The sequence below is a fragment of the Castor canadensis genome, chromosome 5, assembly GCF_047511655.1.
Source record: "Castor canadensis chromosome 5, mCasCan1.hap1v2, whole genome shotgun sequence".
NCBI lineage: Eukaryota > Metazoa > Chordata > Mammalia > Rodentia > Castoridae > Castor > Castor canadensis.
Genome location: NC_133390.1, coordinates 128,698,988 through 128,713,973, shown reverse-complemented (window position 1 = coordinate 128,713,973; position 14,986 = coordinate 128,698,988). Strand labels below are relative to the sequence as shown.

The window sequence follows — 14,986 nt, the reverse complement described above, 5'->3', positions numbered from 1 at the left end:
ATATTTATTTGATAAGTCAAAAACAACTGTTGTAGTCTCTGAAGGAGCTGCTAAAATAGATTTAAAAAGGAAAGAATAAAGTAAGCATTAAGACAGAAGAGAATGTCATATACAGGGGTGTGTGTGTGTGTGTGTGCATTTGTGTGGGGGGCACACACGCATGTGAACACATGTGCTTGTGCATGTGTGTTGCAGAAGGTTTTGGTGCATTTCTTATTGATCTCAGCTTTATCCCAAGCAACATTTAACACCAATAGACAATGGTGTGACAGCCATAAAGTTCTTAGTAACAGGTGTAACTCAATAACTATATACCTAGCCAAGTCATTTTTCAAAAAGAAATGAAACTGGGAAGGATTCTGAAATATGCAAGAACTCAGGAAACCCCACGCCTATAAACCCTTCATGAAAAATGTTATTAGAATAATAAAATATACATTAAAAGCAATAAATCAAAATAAAGAAATGAAATGGAAATGTCAAGGTGAAAGAAATGCTGATGATCTGTTTAAAAGTAGAAAATTGGCAAGTGTGGGAACTACAGTTAAGGAAAAGGTCTTCAAATATTAGAAGACCTACCATTAACATTCTGAGATAACTAAGCAAATCAAAAGTGTCCAGAATAGGAAAAGAGTGCTTCATAATATTTTCCCCTTTTATAGGAAAGATTGCCAAAGATATACTCCAAAATCAAATTATGTGCTTTTCCTATCATTTCAAACTCTTTCATGATAAGGAATCTTTTAAGACCAATGAATTTTATAATAAATGACTTTCTTAACTGTAACCATTTTTCAAATACAATTTATGGTGTATTTTTTAAAGCAACTCTTCTATGCTTCTACTTACAAACATAATGAGTTATCTATATATAGGCTTGAGAGATGTTTGAAGTGATTTTAGTCGGAATTTTATTAACAGATTAAGTTTTTCTATTATCTCTCAGATATCGAATTTGCCAGAATTAATTTTTATCATTCTAGGATCTTTTTTCCATTGTTTATGAGTTTTATAATGAGCAAGTAGCATTTTCAAAAATAATAAAAGTCTTCAATCTGACTAGCCTGGGATGTCACTCCCCCAAGTTATGGCCAAGTGGCTTAGGGCAGCGTAAGTGTCTCCCCAAAGAAGTACAGTCCCTTTCCATAACACTGAAAAGGAAGCCAAATGTTGAGTCTGCACCAGCATATTCCTACAACTTCTCAGAGTCCTGAGAATAATGACTGAAGAGATAAACCTAAACCATACAGGAAACAATGTAGGGTGAAAAAATGTAAAATAATGATAAAAGTCACTTTTATTTTTAAAATGATAAATAAAATGAAAGGAATATGTGCAGCATATGACAAGTAATACTGAAAGTGAAGCAATCTAAATATCGACAGAGAAAAATGAAACCACCAGAGAGGATGGGCAAAAGACATGAAGATTCAATTCACTAAGAAAAAGAAAGCAAACATTAAGAAACAAATGAACAAAATGCTGTATTCTATTAAGTATTGAAGTTAAAAAGTTAAAAACAGAAGTAACACATAACATTTGCTAGTTTGCTAGAAACATTATCAGTCTACTTTTAGGAAGACAGGCAAATGGCTGACCTGTGCACAATGGGGGAGTGGCTCTTAGTGCCCTGAATTTACACATGTGAGATTGTATCACATTTAATTTGGAGGAAATAAAGGATGTTGCACATTTTTAAGTATTGTGAGTTTTAAGCAACAGCAAGACATTCAAGAGATATTTGGGCCAATAAAGATCCATGCATAGGAAATCTTTTGAGATTTTAGGTCTCTTCCAAAATCCTCAATCTTGCTTTCTAGCTTATAGTCTTTGAATGGATTTGTGCTACTTTACAAACTAATTGAATTTTCAAACTAATTGAATTACTTTTAACCAAGAAAAGTAGCCAACATTTTCATACACTACTAGTGGGAGTGTAAAATGTGTAATCGCTTTGGAGAACTATTTGGTAGATTTTTAAATAAAATTTAAATACATGCATACTACAATTCAGAAGTTTTACTCCTACCTATGTTCCCAAGAGTCTCTAAGTTCCTAAAACCTTGTTTAAGAATATTCACAGCAGTTTTATTTATAATATATGAAAACAGATAAAAACCAAATATCTATCAACAGGAAAATGACTAAACTGTTTTTTCCATGCAATGGAATACTAGTGAGCCATTCAAAGAGATAAGCTACTGAGCATACAGGAACCTACATGGTTCTCACAGACTCCATTTGAGCAAAAGAAGCCAGATATGAAAAAGGACACACTATTTGTTTTCGTGTACATGTCATTCTACAATAGGCATAATTTATCTGGAGAGATAGAAGTCAGAATGGTGTAATCTTTGAGGAGGGGTCTCTTGACTGAAGTGGGGCATGAGGGAATTTTCAGAGGTGAGAGAAATGTTCTATACTTTAATCTGCATGTGGGATACACAGGTATATGAAAAAGTTAAAATTCTTCTAGCTGCAAACTTACTATTTCTACATTTTATTTAAGTAAATTATACTTCAGTACAGTACTGTTGGCTTAGAAGAAAGGTCATTTCCTTCACATAAAAGGAACCTAATGCCAGCTCTCCCTACACCAGTCTTCCAGGCCTCCACTTCATAGATTCCTGGTTGCCTGGGAGGATCTAAAGAGCTGTGTGGATTCAGTCCAAAGAGAAAAGGGGGTGACTGACCTCATTTCATTACTTTGGATGGAGCTGTATCTATGCTGTTCCGTAAAATAGCACAAATGTAAACGAGGTGTAAACTGCTTTCACATCTCATTTAGGGAACAGATGAGGCGTGAAATGCATTTCACAGGCACAAGTACTAGAGGGGTATGCTTAGCACTGTGCAATGTTGAACATTTGTTCCACATCCCTCAGGGATGCTGGATTATTTCTGGACATGGCTACTGTGGGGGTAGAAGGAAAGGGGGTGGGATGTGAGTGAGTACAGGAAGAAGAAGGGATCTGCTGTCTCTTGTCCTTATGACACCTTCCTTCTTCTGCCTGACCAACTCCTGCACATCTGTTCAAATCCAGCTCCACTGACACCTCTTTGCTCACCACTCGCTCTCCCTGACTTGGCAGCTCTCTTCTCTGGCCATGCACAACACTTAGCTCAGCACTCAAAGGAGTTGCCCACTAACCCCTGTCTTGTATTGTAATGACAGGGCTGTGAATCCAGTGATTGAGTTCAGTAGTTGCTCAATTAACCTTTAAGGTTAATGTGAACAGAAGCAGTGGAGATAAGGTGGGAGAATAATGCATCAAGAGATGACACTGTAGCAGCCAAACCTCCTCCCAGTGCCCAAAAAGAAATATAAAGTTCCAAAGATTACCAAGGAGATTAGAAGATTTGTATCACTATTTATCTCTCAACAAAACACATTCACACCGGAAAAAGGAACCCTTATACACTGCTTGTGGGAATGCAAACTAGTACAACCACTCTGAAAAAAAATTTGGAGGCTTCTTAAAAATATAAACATATATCTGCCATATGATCCAGCAATCCCACTCTTGAGGATATACCCAAAGGAATGCGACACAGGTTACTCCAAAGCCACTCACACACCCATGTTTATTGCAGCACTATTCACAATAGCCAAGTTAAGGAAACAGTCTAGATGCCCCACTATTGATGAATGGATTAAGAAAATATGGTATTTATACATAATTGAATACTACTCAGCCATGAAGAATGAAATCTTGTCATTTGCAGGTAAATGGATGGAATTGGAGAACATCATCCTGAGCGAGGTTAGCCTAGCCCAAAAGACCAAAAATCATATGTTCTCCCTCATATGCAGAGTTTTTAGATCAAGGGCAAACACAAGGAGATTGGACTTTGATCACATGATGAGACGAGAGCACACAAGGGAGGTATGAGGATAGACAAGAAACCCCAAAAAAACAAGATATCATTTGATGTCCTCAATACAGAGAAACTAATGCAGAAACTTTAAAGCAACAGAGGCCAATAGAAGAAGGGGACCAGGGGCTAGAGAAAAGGTTAGTTCGAGAACAATTAATTTAGAATGTAACACATATGTACAGGAAAGCAATGTGAGTAAACTCCCTGTATAGCTATCCTTATCTCAACTAGCAAAACCCTTGGTCCTTCCTATTATTGCTTATACTCTCTCTTCAACAAAATTAGAGATAAGGGCAAAATAGTTTCTGCCTGGTAGTGACGGGGTGGGGGGGCGGACAGGAAGGGTGCAGGGGGGAAAGGGAGGGGATGGGGGAAGGGGGGAGAAATGACCCAAACATTGTATGCACATATGAGTAAAAGAAAAAAAAAAGAAAGAAAGATAAAATTAAGGGGAAATAAAATAAAAAAAAAACACACACATCCACACCAACCAAGGGAAGCTTACTTAAAAACATTAATATGGGAGTTAAGATTTTGATCATCAAAGTAGTGTTTTCCCCTCTCTGTAAGAGAAACTGTGATAAAACAGGTTAATAATTATTATGTTTCTGTCACCTATTCCAAAATATTTGGCTGGTTCTATAGACCTTTGCCCAATACCAAAGGCAGATGCTTTTGAATAGAAGAATTGGGGCTTATGTTCCCATTTTTCCAATGCCACTGCCTGATAATAGTGGCATATATGTCTTGTCAGTGACAACTTACATATTGAATGTTGACTCTTAAAGTAACCTGAACAAGGTGAGCCCAAGACAGAATACAATTAAACTGTCATGTTAGAAACCTTTTACTTAGAAAATTCCAGAGAACTCAGGGAAACTGAGATGGTAGCACATTGTGAAATGAACATTTTAAGATTCAGATGATCTAACATGAAGCCTTATCACAAACTTGACCCTGAAAAATTGCTTCACATCTCCAGACTTCTACCTCTTCCTATACAAATATGGCCAATTCTGCAGTGCAGTTTGTAATTATCTTCTGACTCAATAATTGCCTTCCTAGGAATATATTTCATGCAGGTACCCAAATACTAGTACACAAACAATATTCACCCCTGCATTGCTTGTAAAAGCAAAGAGTTGAAAACAATGCTTGACAATGAAGGCATGGATAAACAACATTCACAACTAAAACATGTCCACCTACCCTAATTGGATGTATATAAAAAAAAAAAAGAATGAGAAGCAAAGGATGCAGTTCGCAATTTATAATGCAATAGCTAGGTAAATAACAAAAAAATTGAGGAGACTGTGAACAAGTAGATAAAGATAATGTGAAATACTTACTGAAATAAACTATTTGAAATAATGATTAACAAGAAACATTAAATATGAATTCAGCAAAATGCAGAGAAAGATAGGTCACTCTTTCTAGATGGACAAAATTTCCTTTTCCCTGCTTATCTTAAATGAAAGACAAAATTCCCAAGATTTGTAATAGCTTTAAATATGGCTTCACATTTTGACTGGGTCATCCACTATTTGTGCAAGAGGTTAGGCCACCTAAAATTTAAACAACATATGTTGCACATTGTAATGATATATTATCACAGATTTTGCTTGATATTGACAATCAAGACATCTTTTATTGTTAATATAATGTTAATTGGGACCATGCTAACATTTAATTAATGTTAAGTACAATAGATCATTTGTCAACAAAGGGGGGTAAAATATTAATTGATACATATGTGAATGGTTATTTGCTGAGTGTTAGAAACATCCCACAATTAAAGTTAATCACAGTGTGATTAATTGATTCTAATTGATTCAAGATGGGTTCCTGTGGCATAACATAAGTCTGTCAATAAAACTTACAATTAAGCCTCATTATGAAAAACAAAGTTATTAATGCAAGCAATGATGGGGTAGAGCAGCAAGCTGTTCACCTCATAGGACAGAAAGAAAAGAGGCCAGCAGCCCAGGGAGGACAGTGGCACAAAGGTTGGATATCTGGGGAAGGTGGAAGACATGATCAAGAAAGTCTCCAGCCAAATGTGGAAGCATACATGAGCCTGAAAAATTGAAACTGATTTTATCAAAGCTTCTAAGGTAAAAGGATTGAATAAGAAGTACAGAGGCAGATGGGGCAGGAAAGTGGGATCAGAAGCAGGTTCTACAATTACAGAGATAAAGAAAGCTCAGCTACATCATAGGATGGATAGAGCCAGGGCATTCCAAAGCCTCTGAAATGTACTGGAAAGGGGAGGACCTGCGAGTCCTATGAGATGGGAGTGGAGTTCCCCTATCAATGGAGATTAGTTGGACCCTTTGCTAGTTAACATCAACAGGGCTCTGAAACCTTCCTGGGCCTGGATCTCAGTCCTGACTGTTGACTATAACTATAGTTAACAAAATATTTGTTTTAACAAGTACTGAATGTGGGCATAAAAACCTTCTGTTTTAGTTTGAATCTCCCCCACCAAACTAAAACTGTAGTAACAGTAAATATATCTGATCTTTGTCCCCAGTTCCTGGCATAGAATGTCAAAACTTCTTGGGACTTCCTTAGTGATAAGAGTTTCCTGATTATGCTAATGAGCTGGCCATATGGCAGGTGCCCCTATTTAACTTCAGAATGAAGCTGGGCACCAAAAAAAGCTAATCACATAATTAGAGGGCTAGAGCTTTGAGTCATCCCAATCTGTAGGAAAAATAGGGAGACTAGAAATTGACTTTGATCATGTGGCCAAGGAGCTAATCTCTGATGCCATGAGATGAAACCCCAATAAAATCTTTGGATTCTGAGTTTAGTGGAGTTTTCATGTTGGTTAGCACATTGATGTGCAGGAAGATTCCAGGAGGAGAGGGCATTGAGGCTCAATGTGCCCCTCCCTGACCCAACCTTACCCTATGCATCTTTTCCACTTGGTTATTCCTGGGTTGTATTCATTATAATAAAGCTCTAATCATAATATACCTTCAGTAAGTTCCATGAGTTGTCCTAGAAAATTATCAAACATTTGGATGATCATGGAAGAGCTCCATGAAATAGATGGCTTCCAATGGAAGGGCTCCCATAGACGCCCAGGCTGAAGCCTGCCATCCCTGCCAGAATGTTCATCATGTACCTTAAAGGCTACTCTTCTCCATCCACCATCACCTTGGGCAGCAATGATCCTACCAAAGTATCCCATAGATACTTACTGCGTCTGGATTTGTATGGAGAAACCACAGCTTTAAAAAGTTCATTCAAATAAAGATGAGGTAAAATGTGGGGGGGCCTGCAAAGAACAAAGAGAGAAGGATTGCATACACTTTGGTCAGTTCTGAAATATTTCTTGAAGTATAAACATCCAATGATGCATTAAAGATGACATCTAAAATAAAACACCCTTCCTGAGACAAGACACCATTTTCACCCTGTCTTTCATGGATAAAGCAATACCACTTGCTTATAAAAGGGCCAATATTAATAACGTGAGAAAATTGAATTGCAAATCCTCACTTTACTTTTCTCTGCACAATGCCTTTCTTCATTTATATTGCCCTGAGATTTTTCACTTGACACTGGGACATCTGGTCAAACCTACATTCTTCCTAGTTTGGGACCAATCATCATAGGCAGAAGGATATAATATTATAACTGTCTCAGCCTGAGTCACTTGCCTAACCCTTTGAACATAGACATAGGATATGGAACCAAAGGAAGGTTTGCAAAAGGGAAAGGGGAGTAGATAGTGCTCAAGTTTAACAAACAAAACAACCTCTAAACATATGTACATTGTCTCCATTTATTCCTTTCAAAAAACTATTTAAAGCCTACTATGAACCAGGAACTATACTAGGTACTGTGATTAGCTGAGCAAAACCAACACACCACTGAGCCTAGGAGAATTTGCAATGCACTTCCAGCTAATTTGGGAGACAAGCTAGCTAATCACTAAACCTCAGTTACCACACCTGTAAAATAAAGATAATCATATTTACCTTGCATTGTCATTGCAGGGAAAATTAACTCAGCATTAGCAGTTCAATCTGTGGTGATGTGCCCAAGGATGGCAACTGTGATGTCCCCATTACCTCCAATTCAGCAGTGAGGTTTTGGGAATTTTTTCTGACTGCACAGCTTTCAGACCCTACTCTTTAGCTTTGCTATAGATTTGGTGCACAGACTAATATCCCTTAATAAATTGCCCTTCTGTTCAAGCCAGTTTTGATTGTGTGCTACTAAAAACCTTAACTGACAAAGAAACGCCTTAATAAATGGTAACTATAGTTACTAATCCCTGAGCTTCTTGTCCCTTTATTAAGAAAAGTACATCTGAGAGCCATGCAAAATAACACCCTAAGGAAGCAGCCCTAAAGAGTTAAATCTATCCCCGACTTGACCATGGCAGAAGTTGAAGGCAGCTACCAAGTCTGATGGACAGGTGGAGTGAAAAGTCCCCTGTCATTTTCCAGAGACCAGAGAAATAAGAAGGTAGCTATGCCTTCCATGTGTAGAGGTAAAATAATGATTTCTCCAAAAGGGCTTCATGCACTGCACTGATTAAAAGTAATAAGATGCTGCTGCTTCAACTCCAGATTTAATTTCAGACACTTAAATGTGTTATGACTTTTCATTGAGTTCTGTGTGTTCAGTGGAGCAGGAAGTAAGGAAGCTTAGCTTTTCCTTGTCATTTGGGAGATACTGAAGGGACCCATACCTACATCCTTGACCTTCAGAGAACAAATGTAAGACCTGATTGCCCCTTTGCCCAACATTGGCTGACCTTGGTGCCAGCAGGTGGTTTGCATGACCTTGGTGATACAAGTAGTTTACATGTGAGGAAAAGCCTCAAAATTTTGTTAAACAGAGTTAGGGGGAATACAACTATCAGCCCTTGAAGGGCAGCTGGGCTGCTACTCAGAAGTCTAGGAGGGTCACTCTCTGAGCATCTGATATGCCTGTCTTCTCGGAAAGTCATCCAGCTGGTGGTCTAATAACTTTGAAATTTCCTGGGCTCATTTGTCTTGTCCCACCCTCACCCAGACTGTGATTCATATTACCCCCACTATCTGACACTTACATCCTGTGATAATTTGAAGTTAACCTTCCTCAGCCTCAGTTTCCTCACCTTTAAAATAAGAATGCCTTTGTCTCACGTATTGTACTTAAAACACTGAGAGAATTAAGTATAAGTATTAAAATGCTTAGATAATGTAAAATAGTTTTTCATATTAAAAAATCAATAATTGTAAGTAATTGCATGATGACCCTTTCCTTTGCCTTTTCAGAAAGCAGGACAGCAAAAGCTGGTAAGTAATGTACAATTCTTTCTTAGGATTTGGCTTTCTTGTCTCTGCCCTATTTCTTGGCTTCCATATCTTCAAAGAGAAATGAGGGAAAACCATAAACAGTGACTGTTGCCACAGGCAGAGTTTTTTGAGAAATGGGGAAAACCATGAGCCCGGCCCCACATACATGCCTTGTCAGTGCACAAGCTGCAATCATTCTCCAAATGCTCATGGTGATCCACCATTCCTCCCAAATGGCAGGACACAGACACAGAGGAGCCTGTATAAGAGTATGATGACACATCAATATAGCCTGAGTTTACAGCTCATTTGGTGGTTAAGATGGAGTGTGACTAAAGCAACCTTTTGCACAGGTTGCTTTCTAACTATAGACTTTGGGCTCCTTTTTCTGAGCATTTACTTTAGAAAACTTGTAATTATAAATTCTTTCTCTGCCCCTTTGCAATGTAAATCTCCTAGCTATTTGCCTGCCAATTTTACAATCCAGAAATGTCTTTCTCAGTGACCTGAGTGCCATCCATTAAAAATGTAATCACAAGAAAACTAGGGCCCCTATTTCCTAGTCTCTGTGGGAAGGTAGGAGACTAATTCTCATAAGCACCAATTAGCAAACACAGATGGTCTAATCACATTGGCCAACTTCTTCCTAATGTCCTTAGTACTTTTCCACTAGCTCACCCCAGTCTTAAAAACTCTCCTACATTTGGTTTTAGTGAAGTTGAGTTCAATCTTTCTCTCTTAATGCAATAGTCTTGAATAAAGTCTTCCTTACCTCTTAACTTTATCTTGTGCCATTTTTCTTTGGCAAAGGTGGTTAATAGAACCATTAGAAATCTGTTACAATTTTGTAAGAAAATAAAAAGAAGCAAAGATAGTAAAAAAACTTGGTTAGGATGAGGGAAAAAATAGTTGTATGTTAGGCAACAACTCCAAAGAGAAGGAAAAAGGGGGAAACTCACCAAACAGTTGCTATTTTATTTGAGCTGAAATTTAAGGTATGAAGCTCACAATTGTAAAGAGTCTGGTGAAGAAAGAGGAAAGAAGCTGTCACCCAGAAGAAAACTTTTGCTCTAGATCACCCATCAGAGAACTCATACCAATTTTAAAGAACTTCCACAAGGCAATAAATAGGCAGATAGCCTCATTTTAAAAGCAAAATATTCAACAAGTACTTACCCAAAGTGGTAATCAAGATACCTGCGAGCATATTTCAAAATGAAGAAATATAAATTAGATCAAAAATCTTCTATCAACACACATCCACCAGAATGACTAAAATTAAAATAACAAGCATGGGCAGGGATATGGAGAAACCTGAACTTTTGAACTTCTCATGTGGGCAAATGAATTTGTAAAGCAACTTTACAAATAGTTCAGAAGTATCAACTAAAGCTGGACATATGCCAATTTATGAAACAGCAACTTCACTGCCAAGTCTAAATCCAGCAGAAAGAAAATGTGTGTTTACCAAAATGCACATAAATGAATGTTATTCACAGCAAAATTTGTAATAACCTCAAATTGAAAACACCCAGATATCCATCAGGAGTAGCATGCATAAAATGGGATGTATTCATTATACAGAGAGAGAAAGAACAATCAGAAGGATATTTCTTATGTAACATCAGAAACAAACTTCACAAACATGATATGGAGAAAAACTAGCCGGACACAGAATAGTATTTACTGAATAATTATATTTGTACAAAGTTTAAAAACAGTTCAAATTAATTAATGACATTACAAGTCAGCACAGCAGTAATTCCCTTACTGAAAGGGGCACTAAGGAGATTCTGGATGCTGGTCATGTTGTGTTCTTGATCTTGGGGGCTGCTCACTCTATTTCTTCACTCTGGCAGCACCTATGTGTACTTCCACTCTGTATCCTCTACACTGAGCAGAAGAGAAGAGAAGCAGGGCCCCCATAACTTAAGATACAATCACCTGTGGAAAAGTTGCTCTTGGACCTCAGCCATGTATCCTGTGACTGCCTGCATGGTCCACTCTTGAATGCCAAAAGCTGGGAAGACAAACAGAGTTGTGCAATTCTTCCTAAAGGAACAAAGAACAAGAGAAAGAATGTGAAATGAAGCAATAGAAGTAGTTGAAACAAAGACAACAGGCATTATAAAGGTTTCAGACTAGATTGATGAAGAGAAGCAGGACAATGGCTTGAAAACTGTAAGATTTGTAATTTCCAACTTTTATGAAAAGCATAATGCAAGCAAGGATGTTTAGAACACATGATCCTATGAAACACCTGCTGTTCAGCTTTAATTTGGGTGGGGTTGGCATTGCATTCTAAAGGCAAGTGAAGATTCTAATGTGACATTTGTAAAAGGTTAGAAAGGAGCTCAAATTAGGATCCAGAATTCTTGGACTGAGAAGAAAACCCTTACACTTCCCTCTTCTCCTCCCCTACTCCTTTGCTTTCCTTCATCTCTGCTCTATCATTCCTGAAACAGCCATACACACACACACACACACACCTCTATTCTTCCACTTCCCTGTCTTGCTGCTGGCCTCCCAAATGCCTCGTTGCTGTGCCAATACATTGACAGCAGGCTCTAGAGAGCCCTGAGGTTGGTCACAAGGTCTCTGCCCTTCAGTCTTCTACAGAATGTAGAGTGGAATTGCGTTCACCCCTCACCATTGGTATTGAGTTTTTCACCACAGCAAATGCAAACCCAGATGTGTGGGTGCCACAAAGGCCTTCACAGGCTTACCTTTCTACTTCAAGCTCCCAGAAAGGTGGCAGTTCTTCTCTCCAGTTAAAAGATTTGAACTCAGAGGCCAGGATATGGAAGAAACTACCTGTGTCTTTCCAAACCTAGAGGGCTCTGGGGTAGCTAGAACCAGACTCTGAAGTCATAATGAAACCACATAATATTCTTCAGCCACTCTGCAGAGGCCCCTATATAAAGAAACAAGAACATAAATGATTTCTGTCCTGGTTTGAGCCCATAAGTGCAGAAAGATACATCTGTTGACTTACCACCATCCAGTTTCTGGATCAAGAGAATTCAGTCACTGGTTCTCATACAATAGTCTCCGAATCAACACCACCACATGGGCCTAGTTGTAAATTCAAATTCCTGGGCCCCTCAGACCTACAGAATCAGAAATTCTTAGGATGGATTCTAGTAGTCTGTATTTAAACAAGCCCCAGGTTATTCTGATGCATAGTAAAGTTCAAGAAACCCTGCTGTAAGTCTAAGAAGATACGTAGACATCATCTACTGCCTTCTCCTCCAATTAGCCAGACCTTCTGGGGAATGGAGCATTTGCCTAAAGACTGAGGAGTGAAAGGAGATTAAAAAATCTCTTGTGGAAGCTGCTTCCCCTTCAACATTTATCATTGTATGTCTTCAAAGTACCAGGGCTTTTGACCAGGTGGAGCTAGCAAGAATTCCTTTGTTATTCAGTCTGGGTGCTGATTACATAGCCCAGGGATCTAAGTGAATGCCAGAGCAATTGCTGCAGTAGGGTAAGAAGAGGAAATAAAACTACAAGGACACCATGAGACCGACCATAGAGACAGGTGAACCCTCAGTTTCCACACCCAATTCTGGCAATTCTGAGCTTGGCAAGTTGTAGCATCATGGGCAGAGGAGAGCCTCCCCATTTTTAGATGTGAAACCACGGGGTTCTAGGATTCTCTGCCTCTGTGGTTCTGCTAACATTCTACCCACCTGTTCCCTGAACCCAAGGCACTAAACCCAGGCTATTTAAAATAAATCTGCCACAGTCTGCTCCAAAGGAATTGTTCACCTTAATTCGTCCCACACTGAAAACTGCACATAGCCAAGGTTTAAGAGCTTACGTTAAGAGAAATCGAACATTATCTCAGGATAATGTTTCCTTACTATACTTAAATTTCCAGGGGCATTTACGAAAATAAAACATCAGTGGAAAGCCAAGTCTTTTATTTATGAAGCTACCAATGTTATTATTTTTCTTATTGCTCTTGTCACTGTGTATTTCATCATCATTGGGTTGGATGAGTATAGGGTGGCATGGGATTTGAATGTTTATTGACTTTCTGCTTCCCAGTGCTTAAAAACAAGTGTGTGCTTCTGTCACAAGGCCTTCAGAAAGGCACATGAGAGCATATTAAGGTTCTTAGCTAATTTGTATTTTAAATTTTCTTCTTGGATTTCTTAATGTGATACAATGGTCAGCATTTTATTAACACATACAGAATCTATCTAGTCATGCTAAATTTAGGTTAAACAGCACTAGAATCACTTAGCAGAGGTAAGGCAGATGAATTTAAGCCCCTCTATAAATTATGCACATGGATAGAGTGACTTCATCTATAAGAAAAATAACATTGACTAAGAGCACAGAGAATGGTCACTGGACCCAGACACAGCCAAACCTGGACCCCACCAGGGACAGTGAGACCATAATACACCCTACAGTTGCAGCTTATCCAATTGATCCCTGGGAAGTTAGGGCTCTGGGTCAGTAGGATGTGATCCAGGGAAGTCAAGTTGAAGGAATAAGTGTACAGGGGGCTAACAGCATGAATGCCATGCCTGATCAGATGCCATCAGGAAGAGGCAGTAAGGTTAGTCCCACTCACCAGGAAAACCTCCTCAAACCCTTTCCCAATTTTTCCCCATCTTACATGCCTAGAACTGAAGTCTAGAGAAAAGTTTGTAGCAGATATTGTGGACAGTGGTGGTGATGGGGATGGATTATCAGCTGGATCAGTAATAAGAGTGTAGTCTCCACAGTAATGCATACCCTTGCTGTGACATTTGAAATAGTGTCGCTCCTCAACCAAGTACAGTCCCTGGAACTCTTCCCTGATGTTCCTTGAGGGTATTACTGCTCCATCTCTCTCCTATGTAGTCAACTCTTTGAATTACATCTCCCTAAAACATTTAAACAGACTCAACCCTTCTCCACCTTAAAAATATCTTCCCTCCACCCCCAATTTCCTGCAGTTATAGCCTTCTTTCCTCCTCCTCAGACCCAAAGTTTTCCAAAAAATTATCCATCCTTGTAGTCTCCATATGCTCCCCTCCCACTCCAATCCTCAATTCACTCCACTCTCTTCTACTCTTACAAGAGTTTTAAAAAGATACAGTGATCATTGGGTAACATCTCTGTTGCTAAAGTGCCCCAGGACATTTTCAGTCTTCACCTCACTTGGAACCTCAGCAGGATTGAGGCCTCTTGCCTTCCTCTGGGTCCCCTGCTGGACTCCTAGGATTCTACAGTCTCCTTTTTTCCTTCTACCTCCCATACTGCTCCTCTCTCCCACTTTCAGGATCTTCCTCCTTCCCCAACATGACAGAGTCATCCTTGACACTCTTTCCCCCTCATAACCCCATGCAAACTACAAATGCTTCTTGTTAGTTTTGGCCCATTGGTATCTGTTTGTTCTGTCCATATCTGTCTTTTCTCTTCTTGCCCCCTGAGAATTGCCATGTCCTCCTCCAGAACAGAGATTTCCCTATGAGTAACACTAACTAATGGTGACTACAACTAGGACCCCCTAGTGTTGTCTTCTTATCACCGTAACATAATAACATTGTAGCCAGAAGAGTGAAATATCATTTGTCATCAAAGTGTCATTAAGGAAAAGTTGGAGCATGCAAGTCTCCTCTCAGCATCTTCCTTTGAGTTGGAAGGATTAGAAAAACCAGAGACAAGATTCTACCCATGTCCTCAAAAGACCTCCCTGAGGACCACTCTCCTAGGAACTTTTAAAACCTGAGCTTCTAACTCTTTTCATCTCCTCTGGATAACAGAGGGAGCTGATGACAACTGAGGAAGGAAGACAAGCAAGA

The 14,986-nt window shown here is 38.9% G+C and overlaps 1 long non-coding RNA gene and 1 other non-coding gene across 2 annotated transcripts in view; one reads left to right on the top strand and one right to left on the bottom strand.

Annotated features, from left to right (window-relative positions):
- The first annotated feature begins 1,050 nt into the window (after window positions 1–1,050).
- Window positions 1,051–1,259, top strand: LOC141423669 (small nucleolar RNA SNORA73 family). Its single transcript, XR_012448498.1, has one exon. It is a non-coding gene; the product is annotated as a small nucleolar RNA SNORA73 family (small nucleolar RNA).
- Window positions 1,260–5,190: 3,931 nt separating this feature from the next.
- Window positions 5,191–14,986, bottom strand: part of LOC141423332 (uncharacterized) — a 35,469-nt gene continuing 25,673 nt past the window's right edge. Inside the window, exons 6-9 of the long non-coding RNA XR_012448111.1 lie at window positions 12,178–12,292; window positions 11,909–12,096; window positions 10,359–11,234; window positions 5,191–7,165 (exon numbers count right to left, since the gene is read on the bottom strand). This is a non-coding gene — a long non-coding RNA (uncharacterized lncRNA). The remainder of the gene's footprint in view (window positions 7,166–10,358; window positions 11,235–11,908; window positions 12,097–12,177; window positions 12,293–14,986) is intronic.